Genomic DNA, 19173 nt, shown 5'->3' with positions numbered 1-19173 from the left:
GATTGTAAGCCCTTTCTATCACGTGACCTGGAAGAAGAATGATTTCAAATGGGGCCCTGAGCAACAATAAGCCTTTGAACAAATTAAACAAGAAATAGTTCATGCAGTAGCCCTTGGACCAGTCCGGGCCGGGCCAGATGTGAAAAATGTGCTCTATACCGCAGCTGGGGAGAATGGTCCTACCTGGAGCCTCTGGCAGAAAGCTCCAGGGGAGACTCGAGGTCGACCCCTTGGCTTTTGGAGTCGGGGATATAAAGGATCCGAGGCCAGCTACACTCCCACTGAAAAAGAGATACTGGCAGCCTATGAAGGGGTTCGAGCTGCCTCAGAAGTGATTGGCACTGACGTACAGCTCGTCCTGGCACCCCGGTTGCCTGTGCTGGGCTGGATGTTCAAAGGCAGGGTCTCCTCTACACATCATGCAACTGAAGCTACATGGAGTAAGTGGGCCGCACTAATTACACAACGAGCTCGAATAGGAAATCCCAGTCGTCCAGGAATTCTAGAAGTCATCATGGACTGGCCAGAGGGCAAAGATTTTGGAATGTCACCAGAAGAGGAGGTGATGCGTGCTAAAGAGGCCCCACCATATAATGAACTGTCAGAGAGTGAAAAGCAATATGCCTTGTTTACTGATGGGTCCTGCTGTATAGTGGGAAAGCATCGGAGATGGAAGGCAGCTGTGTGGAGTCCCCTGTGACAAGTTGCAGAAACCGCTGAAGGAGAGGGTGAATAGAGTCAGTTTGCAGAGGTGAAAGCCATCCAGCTGGCCTTGGACATTTCTGAACGAAAAAAATGGCCAGTGCTTTATCTTTATACTGACTCATGAATGGTGGCAAATGCCCTGTGGGGGTAGTTGCAGCAATGGAAGCAGAGCAACTGGCAACGCAGAAGTAAACCCATCTGGGCTGCTCCATTGTGGCAAGATATCGCTGCTCGGGTACAGAACCTGGTGGTGAAGGTACGCCACATAGATGCTCATGTTCCCAAGGGTTGGGCCACTGAGGAACACCGGAATAACCAGCAAGTGGATAAAGCTGCTAAGATTGAAGTGGCTCAGATGGACTTAGATTGGCAACATAAGGGTGAATTATTTTTAGCCCAGTGGGCCCATGACACCTCAGGCCACCAAGGCAGTGATGCAAAATATAGATGGGCTCGTGATCGAGGGGTGGACTTAACAATGGACACTATTGCCCAGGTTATTCACGAATGTGAAAGATGTGCTGCAATTGAACAAGCCAAACGGTTAAAGCCTCTCTGGTATGGAGGATGATGGCTGAAGTACAAGTATGGGGAGGCCTGGCAGATTGACTATATTACACTCCCACCGACCCGCCAAGGCAAGCGCTATGTGCTTACCATGGTGGAAGCAACCACCGGCTGGCTGGAAGCATCTGCTGTGCCCCACGCCACTGCACAGAACACTATCCTGGGCCTTGAGAAACAAGTCTTGTGGCGACACAGCACCCCAGAGAGAATTGAGTCAGACAATGGGACTCATTTCCGGAACAACCTTATAGACACTTGGGCCAAAGAGTATGGCATTGAGTGGGTATATCACATCCCCTACCATGCACCAGCCTCTGGGAAAATCGAACAGTACAATGGGCTGTTAAAAACTACACTTAGAGCAACGGGTAGTGGGTCTTTCAAACACTGGGATACACATTTACCAAAAGCCACCTGGTTGGTCAACACTAGGGGATCTGCCAACAGGGCTGGCCCAGCCCAATCAGAACTTTTACGTACTGTAGAGGGGGATAAAGTTCCTGTAGTGCACATAAGGAATTTGTTGGGGAAGGCAGTCTGGGTTATTCCTGCTTCAGGTAAAGGCAAACCCACTCGTGGGGTTGCTTTTGCTCAGGGACCTGGATATTCTTGGTGGGTAATGCGGGAAGATGGGGAAGTCCGATGTGTACCTCAAGGGGATTTGATTTTGGGGGAAAACAGCCAATGAACTCAATTGTATGCTGTTGCCTGCTCTATAACATTCTTATAGCCCTCCAGCTAGATATCTTCAGGTTGCCAGAAACTGACCCTGACTTCCCTCCGATCATCACCTCAACAAAGAATGAATTTAGAGGAAATCAGAGGAGCTCAGCAGTGACCAGACGAGTTTGGCGGTATCATCAGCAGGCAACAACCCAACAATACGCACCGTCCTTCCTGCTCTGAAAGACTATTACAAGAGGTGGAGCCTGATATCATGGACGGCATGAATTCAGCAATTTTACAGGGATTGGTCCATGGACTAGGGAACGATATCTTTCTCTTTGTGCGTGAGTGTGGGTGTATATATATATATATGTATATATGGCACAGGGGCGATGGTGTGTTGAGAGATGTGGGATCTGAGCATGACGTGAATGGTATGGAATAAGGGGTGGATACTGTCCTGGGTTCAGCTACAGCAGTCATTTTTCTCCTTCTTAGTAGCTGGTGCAGTGCTGTGTTTTTTGACTTTTGGCCTGGGAACAACGCTGATAACACCGATGTTTTCAGTTGTTGCTAAGTAATGTTTACTCCGATCAAGGACTTTCTCAGTCTCATGCTTTGCCAGGGAGGAGGGGAAGCCGGGAGGAAACAGAGACAGGACACCTGACCCAAACTAGCCAAAGGGGTATTCCATACCACAGCACGTCATGCCCAGTGTATAAACCGGGGGGAGTTACCCGGAAGGCCTGATCACTGCTCGGGTGGGGCTGGGTATCGGTCGGCGGGTGGTGAGCAATTGTATCCTCTCCCCTTGTTATTTCACTAATCATTATTATCATTGATGGTAGCAGTAGTGGTTTTGTGTTATACCTTAGTTACTGGACTGCTCTTATCTCAACCCGTGGGAGTTACATTCTTTTGATTCTCCTCCCCACCCCTCCGGGAGCAGGGGGAGGAAGAACGGGGGGAGTGAGCTAGCGGCTGTGTGGTTCCGAGTTACCGGCTGGGCTGAAACCACGACATTGGGCCATTTATTTTGTGTCACTAATAATTCCAGCTTATTTTCTACAGCATTACAAGTCCAAGATTTTTTTCAATCAATCATCTCCTAAATGCAGTGGTCGAGGTGTCTGGCTGCTCATTTATTTGTGCATACAATTTCCTTAAGTTATTGACATTTCATACCATAGGATACAATTATTGAAAATTGCTAATTTTGTACCATTTTATGACAAAAAAAACCCCAAACCCTAAATCAAATACTTTTCAATATTGAGGCAGGTAACAAAGTATTCATAATTCTTAGCTAAAGCATGATCAAGTGTCATCTAGAGAAATAATTTATCCTGTAGGTCTCCGTTCTGTGGTTCATCTTTAGGTTGTAAGAAAACCATGAAAACCTTCTGTTGAGTAACAGCTAAATAACACCTTTGTCCTATTCATCATGACTTGTTGCATTCTCAGAGCCAATACCAGTAGCTTGGAGGCTTTCCGAAGGCACATTTCCTTTTAAAGACCCACTGTACACAAAGTAGCATTCAAGCGACATTTGTTTGTAACATTTTGAGCATGGTTTTGTATGTTTTTCCTTGAAACCATGCACTGGTTTGCAATCTAAAACACATATATCGTTTCCCAGGTCTTTATTATATTTACAATACTCATCATTTATGCATACAAAACCACACACTTCTTAGTGCCATATAAACCTGTTGTATCCAGTTAGAATTAATTATATCAGCAGAATATTTTAAAAGGTACTCAGGCCATATAAAGTTTCAGCTTCAATTATAAGTCATATAGTGAAATTACATGTTATGAAAATGGTCACTATCATAGAATCATAGAATCATAGAATCGTAAGGGTTGGAAAGGACCTTAAGATCATCTAGCTCCAACCCCCCTGCCATGGCAGGGACACCTTGCCCTAAACCACGTGGTTCAAGGCTCTGTCCCACCTGGCCTTGAACACCGCCAGGGATGGAACATCCACAACCTCCCTGGGCAACCCATTCCAGTTGCTTCACCACCCTCACTGAAAAGAACTTCTTCTTTATATCTAATCTAAACTTCCCCTGTTTAAGCTTGAAGCCATTACTCCTTGTCCTACCACTACAGTCCCTAAGGAAGAGTCCCTCCCCAGCATCCTTGTAGACCCCCTTCAGATACTGGAAGGCTGCTATGAGGTCACCACGCAGCCTTCTCTTCTCCAGGCTGAACAGCCCCAACTCTCTCAGCCTGTCTTCATATGGGAGGTGCTCCAGCCCTCTTATCATCCTCGTGGTCCTCCTCTGGACTCGCTCCAACAGCTCCATGTCCTTTTCATGTTGAGGACACCAGAACTGTACGCAGTACTCCAAGTGGGGTCTCAGAAGAGCAGAGTAGAGGGGCAGGATCACCTCCTTCGACCTGCTGGTCACGCTTCTTTTGATGCAGCCCAGGATACGGTTGGCTTTCTGGGCTGCAAGCGCACACTGCCGGCTCATGTTAAGCTTCTCGTCAACCAACACCCCCAAGTCCTTCTCTGCAGGGCTGCTCTGAATCTCTTCTCTGCCCAACCTGTAGCAGTGCCTGGGATTGCCCCGACCCAGGGGTAGGACCTTACACTTGGCTTGGTTAAACTTCATGAGGTTGGCATCGGCCCACCTCACAAGCGTGTCAAGGTCCCTCTGGATGGCATCGCTTCCCTCCAGCGTATCAACCGAACCACACAGCTTGGTGTCATCAGCAAACTTGCTGAGGGCGCACTCAATCCCACTGTCCATGTCGCCGACAAAGATGTTGAACAGGACCGGTCCCAACACCGATCCCTGAGGGACACCACTCTTTACAGGTTTCCAACTGGACATCGAGCCATTTACCACAACTCTTTGCATGTGGCCATAGAGCCAGTTTTTTATCCACCGAGTGGTCCATCTATCAAATTGATGCCTCTCCAATTTAGAGACAAGGATGTCATGCGGGACAGTGTCGAACGCTTTGCACAAGTCCAGGTAGATGACGTCAACTGCTCTGCCCCTGTCCATCAGTTCCATCATAGAAGGCCACCAAATTGGTCAGGCAGGGTTTCCCCTTAGTGAAGCCATGTTGGCTGTCACCAGCCATCTCGTTGTTTTTCATGTGCCTTAGCATGTTTTCCAGGAGAAACTGTTCCAAGATTTTGCCAAGGCACAGAGGTGAGACTGACTGGTCTGTAGTTCCCCTCATCAAGAAGTCATTTTTTTTCCTTGAAATCTTCCTCTGAAATATTATATTTTAAGAAGATTTGAATAATATTCTTGAAATGATAAATGTTTTTAAAATGATTTATATATTTGTTAAATTATACATATGCATACACATATATATATATGTTTGTTCCATTCCGGTAACAAGGATGTTGTTTGTGTAAGATATATACATTGTTTAAAACCAAGTAATTGGATGCCTTACAGGTCTAGCCTTTACTGCCAGTGTCAACAGGGAAATGATAAAAAAAAAATGGAATGGCAATGACAGAAGATCATAGAAGTATATGTTCACTAATCTGGGGAAAATACTGGTTTTATGGCTCATAATAGAATCATAGAATGTTTTGGGTTGGAAGGGACCTTAAAGATCATCTAGTTCCAACCCGCCTGCCATGGGCAGGGACACCTTCCACTAGACCAGGTTGCTCAAAGCCCCATCCAACCTGGCCTTGAACACTGCCAGGGATGGGGCCTCAACAACATCTCTGGGAAACCTGTTCCAGTGTATCAACACCCTCACAGTTAAGTAGTTCTTCTTTATATCTAATCTAAATCTACCCTCTTTCAGTATAATACTGAAATTACTTTTTCAGTAATAGAATATTTTATATAAAAATACTCTTTTGTAATTAAAAGAAGCAATTATTCTTAAATTGAAATGAAATAGCCATCAATATTACCCAAAGTTTAAACTTTTACCTAAAGTCTATTTTAATCAACTAAATGGCTTGATCTCTGCAAGGAAAATCTTTTAAACTGTGAGTTTCAGAACTTCTACAGTTTTGCTGGAATATTAAGGAAGAAAACTTACTAGAAACCTTCCATAAGAGGCCTACTTGGACATGTGAAGAAAATGATAATATAATAGGCCTAAATGAAAGATTTTCGCTAAAAGTTCTTTTCATTGAAAATCCATGCTTTGGCTTTACAAAGTCCTTGACTGTGAATTATTTGCTTCAAACTTGCCTCAAAAAAGGCTGCTACAAGTGAATGGAGACTTTTGTGGATAACCAGCTGGTCTACAACATGAAGAAACCTGCATTGGAACATTTATATAGAGACTGATATGAATGAAAATTCTGTCCTCGTACAAGACTTAAAAGCAGAGGTGGGATTCCTCCCAATGAAATTTGACGTCTGTAGGGTAAGCCATCTACTTCTGACACAGGATTGTGGATTTTCGTTTTAAGAAATGGAAGTCAATACTGGCAGTGGAATCTAAAGTGTATAGCCATCTGCTTTAGGATAATACAAATTTCTCTCTCAACTCCATTGACTGTATTGACCTGATCGCTACCAATTAAAACGTGTATTTGGAGATCTGCTCAAAGGTAACTGGTGCTCTGTAAAGACCAGAGGCTCAGTTGAGCAGCTGGAGTGAGCTGAAGAGTGTTCTGTGTATCTCTGGCTGCATTGACTTGCACCCCATGGACCACAGTACGAGCTTGCATACCTGGTTCATGTTCAAACACCTAAACTTAAGTATCTTAACTTCAAAATTAATCACTTCTCATGGATTTGATTTCCACCACATGCATGCATAATAGTGTTTGAGGTACTCCAAAGAATCCAAATATCTGCACACAAAAGATCCATTGGAGTCCTGTGTCATTCCGGAACAATAGCTGCAGGCCAGAAGTGGATATTTCAAATGGCATTACACAGCCATGTGTATGCATCCACATTGAATCCCACATGTCTTAATTTAGAGATGAAACACATCCTTGAACTTAGACAAGCTGAATCCCACAGTACTTTTAGTATTTCCTAGATTAGTATCCTTCAGTAATGAAACTGCATGAACAGCCACCTCACACACTTCTTTTTCTTACAAGTGAATGATAGACATGACATTTTTTTGAATGAAAAATAAAAGAAAATTTTGAAATATCAAAAGTTGTCTTGAAATAGATTTTTTTTTATCTGCTCTGTTCTAGCTAGAAGGAGGATTCAGGCATAGCAAACACAGAAGGTGGCTTTGTGTGAAGGAGAATAAAAACAAAGTCTTTCAGACCAGCATTGGGCTACTGCTATGATTTATTTTAGTGCTGAAAGTTTCTAAACAATGAAGCTGCCAACTTTTTCTGCAAGCATTTATTTAACACTCTCACTACCAGAAAATTTGTCCTTGTTATTTACTCTGAATTGCAGGTGAAGAATTTGGATGTGAAAACAGTGGGGGGAAAAGAAAAAAAAAAAAATGTTAGTGATTTGTCTTCCTTTACAAACTCTCCACTCAAGTAACTCTGTCTTTCCTAAAGTGGTATTTCTTCCAGACTTCTGGTGACAGAAATCATTCCTTTGGATTTTTAGAGAATATTGTGCTACAAACAGATATTTTCTTCACATTTGCTCACAAGTTTAAATTTCTCAATCATACCATAATGAATCAGAGTATTTGATTTTCCACAGCTAAAAATAGGGAAATTAATACCAAAACCAAAATCCTGTCAAGGACCTTGCATTTATTTTTCACTAACTGAATGATTTAAAATCTAATTAATTATATCTATGTTTATCCTTCAACAACCTTCGGTGAAAAAGAATCTGGTTTTGTTGAATTGCTACAACTAGCTTAGGGGTTTTTTTGTTCAGGTGTTATTAATTAGAAGGTATGATATGCATTTTTGTTTGATATTTCTGTTTTTAATTTTGGCTGTTTTAGGAAAGAATATTCACAAACACAGAAAGATTTGCCAGTTTGATGATGATCACAGTAGGGAGAAAAAAGGGGGGAAAAAAAGATGTGAAAATATTTAATGCAAGGCCTAATTCTGATCTAATTTAGAAAAATATTTACCCAAAATAAAGCATCTTTAACAGCATGAATGAAAACAGAGTATTCTACTCCATCTCAAGGTAGGTGAGAGCATGCAGGTTTCCATCTGACATTTGACTACTGCAGTATGAGTTAAACTGAAATGCTTTTGAAATACTAATGCTTCTGACCTTTGGAGAGTTATGACAGGCTAAACATGTAAAAAACCTACTCATTCAGATTTACCATCTATAGATGCAATAGTCTTAAAAACAACAGCAGAACAAACAGTTCGGTTTGCATTTGTGGTGAAGGTCTGTAATTGGATTGTAGACAGTTTCAATTAGCTGTTAAAGTACAATCTACATTTTAATGTCTCCACATTTCATACCTTCATATGCTAAACAGCAAAGCAGAGCTTGGAAATCATGCTTCATTTGGTGCTTTTGTTTATGAATGACAGAATTACTTAGCCAGGTTTGTCACCTGATTTCCAATAGACTGATTTGGGACTGTAGTTTCATTCCCTAGCCAGCCACCCAGCCATTTTCATCTCTCCATAAGCTCCGTTACCTTCAAGGGTCTGTGCTTTGCTCCATTTTCTTTGTTAGTGGGGATTTCTACACATCTTCCTATCCCTATTCTTGGGATAAGCCATAGTAGTCATCACTGGCAATAGATCTTCTGTTCCATCTTTGTTTATTGTCTAGACAGGCTGTTACTTGCACAATACTTTAGCTTTTTCATGGTCTCAAGGATGCCTAAATGTTGAATATGATAGAGGGAGTTCTGTACTCCAAGCATTTAGAGTTATGCTTTCACAACTTGAAAAAAATGGCAATTTCCTCTTTGAAGGAGATATATTTTCACCTTCTGACTTGGAGAAGTCTCTCTGAGCATCATTTAATGGCACAGAAATTGCAACATAAGAACAAAATACCCTGATACTATTTAGTATAGTATCCTGTTGCCAGAACAACCAGTGCTGCATGAGAAAGGGATAAACCCCCTATAATGAACCTAAATATGCCATTTTATATTGTTAGACAAATATCTTCTAGATCCAAGCTGGTGATCCACTTGGTTTTAGAAAGTTTAAAACTGACAAACCCTGCAATATTAGTCGTAGCAATGGCCATTGTTACACATGAACTCTAAGCTGTCTCAACTTCCCTTGTAAATAAACTACTGTCTCAAATTAGATTCTGTAGTAATGAATATCAGGACTTGACACTTCTTAGATATAACCATTTCAGGTTATATCTATATTCAAACAGAAAGGAGCCATGAGGAAAGTGCAGAAGACTGAAGAACATGAAAAAGTTAACTGCCCTGGCCAGGAATACATCAATGGTACCACTAGCCATTCCTGTTAATGTACTAGCTTATCCTTAACAATTTCCAGAGCTGGAATCTCCCTTTCTAGATCTGGTGAATGCTGTTGAGAGACTTTCAATAGAATGTTATCTTTTCTGTACAGTCTGTTTTATATGGGAACAATTTTGCTGAATATCTTTTGTACCAGAAGAAGAAATGGAATGAAATTCAAATTAACTTCAGAAGGATGAAAATACTTCATTTTTTCCTAATTAATCCAATAAGGTTGAGGATTTTTCTGTCTATTTGGTTTGGATTTTCTTTTTTATAGTAAACTCATCTATGACTATAAATACTATTTTAGTTAAATCACTTGTTTTGAAAGAGCATATATATTACTAACAATCAAAAAACAAAATGTGAATCAAAGTATCTGACATAGTCAAACGTATGTTTGTCTTCTAAAGAGTGATTCCCTTCACCTGTGTGTGTATTCAGAAGATATGTTGCAGATCATTTCATTAGTATTTTCATCCTTTATTTTTCTACATAAACAGATTGTTCAGCCTGGTTCATTTGGGAGATACTGACCTCCCAAAGTAAATAATCTTAGGTATTCAGGCAAGCCAGAGTGCTACAATTCCAGAGCTCAGAACCGTGAACTACACAGTCACAAACAATCAACTGCCTGCCAAAATAACACAAAGGTGCTTTTTTATCTTAAATGCCTTTTCACTATATTGTTCAATAAAAGCAATGTGTGCTGTCTGTGGTGACCTTTATGTGGTATTACATGGTTTGCAGAGGAAGCGTGTCTGATCGATAGTTAGTTCTTAGGGATGAGAGTGCCTGAACTCTTAGATTCTTCTCCTGCTAGAATATAATTATAAGAATAATAGATGTAGTAAAACTGTGCTCTGTGCTGTGGAAACACATTTTATTGCAAATTAATTTGTGATTTGTTTGAAGACCTGTCCTTATTGCTCTGAATACACTGTTAATAGAACAATTTTTAAATAAACAAATTTTAGCCTAGGTTTTTGGTGGGTTTTAACTAATGGTATTTATGATTAATTACCAAAACCATTTCACCACTTTGATAGAATTTTTGACTGTAAGAAAAACAAATGAAAGATGCAAGCGTGCATTCACAAGTATTTCTTCACTCTCACATGTACTCCTGTCAAGTTTCAAGATTTTATATTATAGAAATGTTGCTGTTTGTAATAAATCAGTTCATTTTAATCTACTGGTTCTGATAAGGTAAGGCCTTTGGATGGAATACTGGAATATCAGTGATATAAAACCTATTTTGAATTAAACTCTTAACCTCATAGAGGTTTTATAAAAGATCTCTCGCTTTACCCCAAATTACCCAGTAGAACTTTTTCACATAACGAGTTTACGAATGGCAGATCATGAAAATTAGACCTCAACATTGCCCTTGAAAAAAGTTTTCTTTCTACCACACAGTAAACATAATCGCAGTCTCTACATAGCTCATTGAAGAAAAATTCATAGTCACGTAAAGCCATGTTAACTGTCCTTCAGGAAGGTATTTGGCTTTATTCATTGGAATGATTTAAGAGGTAAAACAGAGATTTCATTTACTATAATAGCAAATATTTCAAAACTAAAACAAAAAAAATATTATTGTCAGTAGGGTTCATGTAGTATTTATGGTAGTATTCATCCTTCCAATTCCACTGTTTGGAAATTTCTGGATTGCTTCTCATGTGAGGATGTGGATCAACTTATCTATGCATTCACTCTTACCCTACTGAATAATTTAATGTTTTCACTTTCTGCGATATGAGGAAAATGTTATCGTTTGTTTCAAATGAGGATTTTTTTCTTTTGGAAGGGGAAACACAACCCTCCTGCAATTTTTTGTGTCTTTCTCATTCCTTCCAATACCAGAAAGACTGGTGAAACCAAACTGGTGAAACCAATGAAACCAAAACAAACCCAACAAAACAAAAAAAACCAACAAAAAAACCCCAAAACAACCAAACAAAACCCAACAAAAAAACTACCACCAACAACAAAAAATTTCAACATAAAGAATTAAATAATTAAACTAAACCCTTAAACTTTGTATGTACTGTAAGCTTTATGGTAGCATTGCTAGGAAGATGGAGAGGGAAAAAGACAGGAAAAAAAAAGAATTATCAAATAAATACTTGATCATTTCAGGGAGAAAATGGTTATTACTACCACTGTTAAACAACAAAGACTTGATCTTGGAAACTTCAAAAATCCTGTTTCGCTAGAAATATGTGTTTTTCTATATTGTATTATTCCTTTGGGCATATTTGAATGGTAGTAGAAAAGAATGTATAGGACCAAAAGAAAGGTAAAACATATGTTCATATTGCTTTCAGTCTTTTTACTTTCTCCCTCATTTAAGTTTTAAAGGAAGAACATATTTCAAAATGCACTCACCTGTAGCAGCAAACTGGGTAGCAGTGCATTCACTGTCCATAGCAATATTTCCGTTCGCTGATTCTGTTGGCTAAGCTGAGCAGAATCAACCATTACAAGTATACCTGCAGATTTTATGTACAGAGTTTTTCAAGCATTTAAGCAATTTCAACTTTCTACAAGCATTTAAGATAACCATCATATTTCAGAAGTCCTTACTGAAGCAAAGCAGAATGTATGATCCTGTTTGATGATATGGTAACAAGACAATTATTCTGATAAGACTGGAACCTCAGGCTCTGAGTCAAAATTACTCAGCTGAAGCTGAGTATCTCATGAATTTTTATCCTACTTTATATTTTCCGCTTAAGGTCAAGTAGCAGATCAATTCATTTCTATATTCTGTTTTTCCTTTCAAATGCAGTTCACATGAGAGCAAGAATCTGAGAGTCAGTAGGAAGTTTTAACTAATATTTACCAAAGAACTTAATAAAATATTTACTTGTGTTTTAAATCCAAAAAGTAAATTGAGGTTGTGTCTCACTTTGTCTGAAGTGACACATATAAATATCTCTATTGATTAATATATGCATAAAATATTGAGGTGAAGTCTTGATCCTTCACATTCAGTAAGGTTTTTTACCTTTTATTTCTCCACTTTCCCATCTGAAAAAGCAATGATGTTGCCTCCTTTTTTTGTGTACTGCTTTGAAACCCTCTGGAGAAAACAATCATTCTAAATCCTGTAGAGTATCTTATGTTACGTTAAAAAAACATACATTAAAAACCAGAAGTTTGGATGAGGTGTTTTCTTGCTCATACTTAAGATATTTACCTGTGCTAAACAATTTCCAGTATTTGAGCACAGCAGCATGCCTTAGGGAACCTTGCTGCTTCACTTCTTAATGTTACTATTCATGTTACAATGAAAATGCTGCCAAATATAACAATATTCTCCAAAATCTCTGATCTTTTCTTTTATATATATCCTAATCTTCAATTAAGCTGTACATGTAATAAATATATAGTTACTGCAATTGGCTGAAATTTTGAAACACTTCAGCTAGTGAAATACATTGGTAGATACGTTATTACATTATTATGTAAAGTGATCTCTCACTTCCTTGGCTTTTCAGAACTTTACATTTTGAAAGATTTTAACTGTCTTAAGATCTATAACAGGCTTGTAATGGGAAAGGCCCTTGAGGGTAGAAGAACAGAATCTCAGCCCTCTCAAAACTCAGCAATATTAAATTTCACTGCTGTCTTTTGAAAGTGCTTATTTCCAGACATAAACATTTGATACACACAAATGGTAATGTACTTGCTTTTCAGTGAATCAAAAAACATAGAATTCCTGGTAGGGACAGTTGCTTTGGCTTTAGTAATTGTTAAAAAATATGGTTTTGTTTGTTTGCCGCTGCTTTAAGCAGAGGTTGAAATTTTTGACTCAGCCAGGTGCAGGGGGCAATGCCAAGAGGTTCCCAAGGGCTATGAATTTACTGTAGCTGCAGAAAGGACAGAGTTTATTTCTCCTTTACAGATATTTGGTGACAACTCAAGCATGTTAATGGAATATGGCCAAAAATGTCTCCTTTTTGTCCTTCCCCTCATTTCTGTAAACAAATGCTTTTTGATGAAAAAGGAAGGGAGAAAAGGAGGAAAAGGCTGAACAGAAGGGCAATCACTGCTGTCTCCTTTCATGCTTCTGAACTCAAATGCAAACAGTTTTTGAGGTATCTGTGTAAGTATAGAGTTGTATTTCCATATTGTGGTCATATAAGGAACATTTCAGGGGCTGTCTCAGTAGACATGAAAGTGTTGCAAACTGCTAATTTACACAGCTAGCAATTGTCCTCTGTACCTGGCAGTGCTACTGCCTGATTCTTCATGTCAGAGGCTTAAGAACAAAACTCCAGTGGTGGAGGTTCTCCCAAAATCTTCTTCAGAGATTCATAATGATAATATTCTCACATCTTCACAGTATTATGTCTTTATCAGAAATATTATATTTAAAGGTCTGTTGACAGAGGCCACAACAGTGGGGATGGACAGAGCTGATTTAGATCATTTAAAGTTGAAGCTTGGATGACAATTTTCTAAGCCAAATGCAATTTATTTTATATTCTTTTAACTGTATATACATATAATTTAAACAAATTTATTTCCAGTGACAGAAGATACCTGACAGTGCTGGTGATGGAAATCCCAACAATTAGGAAGAGATACAGCCTATACTGTTGGCTTTCTTTGCTGTATTTCTGCTAATGTGACTCAGGAATTTCTGAGCTTGGCAGATATTCTGATGTCTGTATTAGTCTGCTCACATCCTCATGAATGAAAAAAGACAGAAAGAATGTCCATTGAATGCTTGACTGAGCTCAGCAACTGATTCCACATGTGGTTCATAATTAATTATTTTGAGAAGAAGAATGTTCATCTCTGCCTATAATCATTGTAAATATCAGACTTTCCTGTTAGATCCATCATTAACCACTCATTGAAGTGTGTCTGTATCACAAAAGCTTATGTTGGGGTCCCAGATAAAGCTGAAGGCAACTGTAGAGAAACATAGTAAGATACTGGTTTTCCAGTAATATCTTCTATTATAAGTAAAAAAGAAAAAAAATCCAAACAAACCCAACAAAACAACAAAGTATAGTACAGGATAAAAGAAAGAAAAAAAAAGAAAAAAAAGTGGTTTATGTTATAGATGTGGAACAGAGGCAAAAAATGGCAACTAAGGACTGACCTCACAATTACTTGACTCTTGCTATGATGCTCTGTCAGAAAACTAGTAAGATATCAGCTGTATTTTCTAGCTGGAGCTTGAAAATACAGATTAAGATGACAGCCAAATATTAAGCACCCCTCATAATAAAGTAAATAGATTAGAAGAAATAGCCTAGTGCACTTAGACTGAATCTGAATATCTGAATATTTGAATCTGCTTTTCAGATGGGGGAAAAGAATCCCAAAACAAAACATGATGCCCAGAACTATATGCAAAAGTAACAGGAACTTTCCTCTTCTGTTTACAAGGAAAGGTGGAATTTCATAGCTAAAAAAGGTTAAGTCAGATCCAATTTTAGTCAAATATCTGAAATGATACCAGCTTTTAGTTTGGATATCGAACTATTTATAAAACATCAATATAGTCTTTGTTATTGTTTGTTTTCCTGGTTTTTTAGGGGAAAAAAAAAAAAAAGCTTGATGTTTTATGGTATGATGTAAATTTTGTAAAGGTTTTTGGGGAGAATGTAGTTATCCTGGAGTAACTATTACTTATTTATTTAATTATTCATGCTTATTACTTTCGAAGTCAACATCAGGAAATTGAAAGCTGGTATTACTCTTACATTATACTTTCACTTGCAGTATGGAATTTCAAGAGGATCCTTAATTATTTTCCTGGATTTTAACACCTTTTTTTGTTTGGATGAGTTATTTGTACTTCCATGACAGCTCTTTTGTGGGCCTCATTTACACTTACGCATTGCAATTTTGGCCTTGCCTCTGAAGAAGCCATGTTTTATTCTCAATCTTTTGTGTACATACTTAACATACAGCAGATAATCTGTGAGGAAAAAAAAGAACCAGTTATGACAAAAGATGAATTTCGACAAGTCCTGGTAGATGTTATTCATCTCAGGAGACCAATGTGTCTAAAATGACCAAACAGAGTAAGGCGTTTGTCACTGGAGAGGGTTTACATACCCTGTAGTGTAGTTCCCTGATCTCTGTGACTGCTTTCTCAGGGTGAAATGAAATGTGCCATTGCATGGTATTGTAAGCAAAGACACTATAAATCTGCTAATTTTTACATCAGTTGTGGAAGCAAATGAAGTTTCTTCTACTGGAGAGATATTGTGGAAGAATCACTTAAAGATTCCACAGATTCACACTTTAGGTTTTGGTTTTTGGGGGTTTTTTTTGGAGAAAGCTGTCATCACCACAGGTGAAATATCAGCAAAGTAGAGCTCTACCCACAAAAACGCAGTGTCATTGAGCAACCTTCTGAATATAAAATAGCAGGTTCTGAAAACAGAACTCTGAGGCATTTCTCCAAAATTTGTTCAGCCTGATTGGAACAGAATAAAATGAAATCAACTAGTCCCACAGTAAATTGCAGTATAGCACTTGACATTTTTTACCCCCTTTTCTTTGCAGTAACACAGCCTATATCAATGGTTAAAAACAGTTTTACTAGTATCTGCCAGGACATACTCCCTAGCGGTACCCATAGCATGACTGTGTTGTCCATATAGATGGAACCTCATGTAACTGGAGTTTAAGAAAAAGAAAAGCCAGCATTGTTTTCGGGATCAAAAATAGATATGTTTGGGGGTTTTTTTCTTGGATTCCAGTTGCAACTACTGGGTGCAACCATTCAAAGTAGATTCTACCAGTGTGTTACATCATACGGACTTTGCATAGCCAATCATGTAAACAAAACCGATAGCCTCAATCAGCCCAGTTTAGTAGGAAAGTCAGACTTATTCCAGCCTGCAAAATGCTTAAGGAGCTTAATATTACAAGTACTGAAATCATGCTAACACAGATGAAGTGATGAATGAGATTTGCTTCAAAAGTTAATAAAAATGAGGTGACTTTTCTTGATCTTCTTCTATTGAAATGATTTTTTTCATTTTTCTTCCACTTTTTTTTTCCAGTGTAAGTTGTACTTTAGATATTCACTTAAATTTAATGATCATATTTCTCAAAAAAAACTGTCATTAAATGAGGTATTCCTATAATCATTCTACTATGGCTGTGATAAAAGTTTTAATTTGAAACACCAATGAAAAATCCAAAATATTTTTTTTTTTAACATGTCAATTGTAAACCAAATTTTCTTTTCTCATGAAACTATTTTAAACAGCTACATACAGCACATTTATTCCTTACTTAAATATGGGAAGTTGTGAGTTGTTTAAGGTTTTACAAAAGCTTCTGAAAAAATAAAGGTTGAAATAATTGTCCCATGGAACTCATTAATAAAATTCTACTCTAACATTTGGTCATCCAGTCAGCGGGCTTTGATTCAAAGTGCCAGCAAGCAACAGATAGTGGATGGATAGGTCTCAATGAAAAGCTTCCCAATGTATGGACGTAGCAAAAAGAAGAAATAGTTAGGAGTGACTGTGCAAATTTTAAACATAATATTTTTATGTTTCAATACATCTATAGTATTCTGCACTGCTGTTATTTTATTTTTGTTCTTGTTTGGTTTTATTTCCTTTCTATGTGTAAACTATGTCCATTATGATGAATTACAAAACACCCACTAGTTTTTAACTATGGTTGCTACAGGTCTGAGTTGGGAATAAACCAATAGCTAGAGTAGAAAGGTTTTGTGTTCTAATACTAAATACTTAAGCATGTAAGTAAGTGAGTCATCCATTCATTTAATAATATTTCTGCTCTTGACAGAATTTTCAGTCAGACTAAACATTTAAATCAAAGGCAGGTTGAGATTTGTTTCAGTTTTTTGGAGTTTTTTTTTGGTGAATGGTGAACAGAATGTAAAAACATACTAACCCAAACTTCATAATATTTCAAAATACCAATTGATTTGGCCTAGAAAAAGCAGCATAAACATCTGAGAAAGTTGACTTTAGAAATTTAACTGAATGTCTGTTGGAAGCAATGAAAAAGTATTATGAGTTATAAAGAAGTAGCAAGAAGGACAGTTAGACCTTGTCAAAAGTTCAAATGCATAAATAATTTTAATTTGTTATGATATTAGAGAGGCAAAAGTTATTTAGAAAAACTGAAACATTTCAGTACACAGCTCATCCTTCTCATTTCAGTACAGGAGCTCCGTAGACTATTGTTAGTTTGTTTGCATTATAGAAAAAATAAGAAAGAAAAATACCTGTCACAAATGTTCTAAAGTTAAGGCACAGTCTTTCCAAATGGCAGTTGCAGGGCTATGATGTTATTTGAGACACTGAGGTTAATCCAGTAAGATTGTATTAAGATGAGACATCTGTAAGATCAGACTATATGCATCTGGAAGTTCAGACTGGAAGCTCACATGAAATTTTGTCATGCCAAACAGTTAGCTGCACTTCCAAAAGACTCAACGAAAATTCCTCAAGGACAAATGATACCACAGATGTTTGTGAACTGACTGAATCTTCAGAAAAGCTGAAAAGGAGAATTTAGGGTTTTTTAAAGCAATTAGCTATGTTTGTTCCTTCCCATTACCAATAAAGAGCAACAGAGTTTGAAATTTAGATGTCAACAGCTTCCTGTAAAGCATGAACTTGTCTCCAATGACAAAAGAAATTAAGCAGTAGATAGTAAAAGATGGATAGGAAGATATAAGATAAATGATAGGAAAGAAAAATGAGACAGAAGAAAATATAAGGAAACAGATGTTCAAGAGGAACAAGTTCATAAATGTATTATGCAAATATAATGTATACTAATATCAATATATTTTAGTAATTGAATGTTGAATCAGAATACAAAATAGAATACTGCTTTCTTACAGCATGGGCAAATCTGATCTTCACCTCCTTTTATATTCTTTCAACCCACAAAGAATGTATTGCATTTCTGGACAGAATAGGAAATGTTTTCTGCTAGAGTAAAGGAGTAAAATGCTATTCTCTGGCTGTTAAAGTTACGTATAGAGAGCTCTTTACTTTTCCGAAGACATCCTACCAGATTCAGAACATTATCCTGTGTGAAAAGAGTTATACGCCCCCAACGCTTCCTTCTGCCAAGAACCATGTACAAACCAAGAACCATTTACAAACAAATCTTTTGTAAGTTTGTCAAAAGATATTTTCCATGCAACACTGCATTTGCCACTGTAACCCACTGAACAATCCATCCAAATTCCAACCACACACAGAACAATCAGCAACCTGTACTGGAAGAATAGGAAAGACTTTTTTCTTTTTTTCTTTTTAAATTCTTTGATATCATTTTTGTGCAAATAAGACAACAAATGTTGTGTTAAAATTGCAAGAGGTTGTGAAATTAACTTTTTCCTTTTTTTTTTCCTGAAAAAGTCCAAAATGTAGTTTTCCACTTGCATATGGAAATCATTGAAATCTATCTCTTTAGTTGTCTTCAAATGTAGTACTAAGCAGAAATTAGATCTTTCCAGAACATTATAAGAGAAACTAAGTGTCAGCACTGGTGACCTATTTAAAAGCATTCTAATACCACGTTTTCTTCTTACACACTCAGATGGTTTGTTAACCAGGAAGAGGACCACACCCTGGGAAAAAAGAGCTTACTTGGATACGTTATATTTCTTACAGGTCCACAAGCCTTGTGTTGCACCATTATACTTTGGCTTGTAATCATCCTAGGAGGTGCAAAGCAAATGGGAGCTGGAACTTCATTTAACAGTGAATTTTCTAAATATGCCACTACTGCAGGAGCAGCTGCAGCTAAATAACCCTAGTGACACCCTGCTGTGCAAACACTCTTCAGAAGGCCTGATTCTCATTTATGCTAAGGACCTTTTCTCTGGCACTGTTA

Source organism: Strigops habroptila, chromosome 4 (assembly GCF_004027225.2).
Source record: "Strigops habroptila isolate Jane chromosome 4, bStrHab1.2.pri, whole genome shotgun sequence".
Classification (NCBI taxonomy): Eukaryota; Metazoa; Chordata; class Aves; order Psittaciformes; family Psittacidae; genus Strigops; species Strigops habroptila.
Note: the sequence above shows the minus strand (reverse complement) of the source record.